The sequence below is a fragment of the Triticum urartu genome, chromosome 3A (assembly GCF_056163025.1).
Source record: "Triticum urartu cultivar PI428250 chromosome 3A, HENAU_Tu73, whole genome shotgun sequence".
In the NCBI taxonomy this organism is placed as follows: domain Eukaryota; kingdom Viridiplantae; phylum Streptophyta; class Magnoliopsida; order Poales; family Poaceae; genus Triticum; species Triticum urartu.
In genome coordinates, this window is record NC_141875.1 from 699,777,643 (window position 1) to 699,779,852 (window position 2,210).

A 2,210-nucleotide genomic window follows, 5' to 3' on the forward strand; every position below is an offset into this window, starting at 1 on the left:
TGCTTCATTCAGGCATAACGTATTTTCGTCTGCAGATTTTTTTCAAACAATACTTCTATGTATTAATATTATTTAGTTAAATATTGCTTTTAGATGCAGATTATAATTGCTTAGTTCATGTTTCTAGTGAGATAGGGCCCCATTTTTAGTTTCGCACAGGTCCCGGATTTTGCCGGCCTGGCCCTGCCTAGTAGATCTAAAAAACAAAAGAATCACACCCCACACCCTGCCCCATCACGCACGCCACCGTGGACAATCCCTTCAGCCGAATCAGTGTGAACTCGGCCGGCGCCGTTGTCGTCGTTGTTGCTTGCGTGGATGATGTGGCCGTCGTCGTCTAAGCCATTAGCAGAGTGGACGGTGAACATCGCCCGGAGCGCAGGCCACAGTCGCCTCCGTTCACGACCTGTAGAGTGCCTCATGTGGCGGCCATGAGCGCCACCACGACGGCCTCGGCTCTACGGCCAGCCGGGCAGAAGACGATGAGCGACACGCCTCATTCCTCCCGCAGATCGTCCCGGCGTTGGAGTCCATCGAGGACGCGTGCTGTCATCTGGGAGCTCTCCACGACGCCGGCCAGGGGGGTCCTCTTCTAGTCCATGGCTCCCACTACCGCCGGAGAACTTATGGCCGCCATCCCAGCTCTACCCCTGCTACGTCAGGTGGCCGAAGGGCGTCGCCATCACGACCCGCGTGTTATGGAGGCGGTTTGCAGTGCAGCCGTGGGCACGGCAGCCTCCTCGTCCTCCCCCGCGGTGTAGCCCTCTCCGTCGTCGACGAGGGCGGCCCCATGCCAGACGGACGGCAGAGCCAGGGCGCTCCATCTCGGCCTAGCCGCCTAGGCGCCACTGTGTCGGACAGATGGCAGCAGCACGGCGGCGGCGCGGAGTGGACAAGGCGTCGGTGTTCCACGGGGAGGGTCTGATTGCTTTTGTTTTTTAAATCTGGGAGTGTATGTGTTTTTTTTTTTGCTAAGTCAATTCCTTACAATGTGGCCCCACTTGTAAGAAAGTGATTAAACGGGCCAAATCACCCGATCGTGCTTTTCGCAACAACTTAACTGAGATTGCGGTGTTTTTTGCAACGGATTAATGAGTTGATGGTTTTCTGTAAACCTAGCCGCGAATGTGGTAGTTTATTGCAATTAACTCCAACTGATAAATACATATTTGTGGGAAAAAAAGGGTAAAAAACATGGATGTTAATTCCATGGGAAGAACATAGAAACTAAGGCCTCTTTTGGTTCATAGGATAGGATTATCGTAGGAATAGAAATTTTGTAGGAAATGAGATGACATGTATCTCAAATCTTATGAGTAGGAATAGGAAACAAGATGTCATTTGGTTGATATCAAAGAAATTTTTTCATTGAGTCTAGGTTCATTTTTATTTTTTTATGAAATGTGAAGAATAGGAATCAATCCTATGTAGGAATAGGAATTCATTCCTATGAATCAAAGGGCTCTAAAGAAAAAAAAAATCCTATAAGAATTCTATGCTTTAGAATTCCTATGAAATTCCTTCAAACCAAAGGCCTAAGAGTTTGCATGAGATGCATGGTCAATGGTCTAAGGCATCTTTTTTTTTTGAGGATAAATGGTCTAAGGCATCTTGTATGTGGGGCCTGAACTCACATGCAGCCATGCATTTCGCACCGCAGGTAGTTTGAAGTTACTTCCGTTTTTTTTTTTGAGAAAGACATACTAGTTTCAAGTCATCCTGAACTAGCCTTCGCAAAAGAAGAAGTTGCCTTGCACTAGAATGGACTGCAGTGCAACATCACTCACATTTCGGCTAGCGTACGTATCACAAGATAAAACGTTACATACTCATGAATGCTAGCTGTTTTCCCAGTAAAAAGAAAAGAAGATTCTAGCTAGTAGCTACTGGGGTACCGAGAGTGGATTTTTCCACCATGCATGCATCCACACAATCCTTCCCTTTCGGAGATGTGTGTCACTTTTAATCCAACAATATTCCTGAAATCATTTGATATTTTATGTAGTCAGTCTGTTATGCATCCACTTTATACTTTTGTGTCACGCAGTACCATGCACGCAACGAGGGGATTCCCACAACCAGGTGAGACTACCTAGATTCTCTCTCTTCCAACACCCAAATCTTCTATTTAATCTTCACAGGCAAGCTTAAATGGTGAATATTTTCTACACACTTGAAGTCGGATTTACGATCCATTTTGACAATTACAT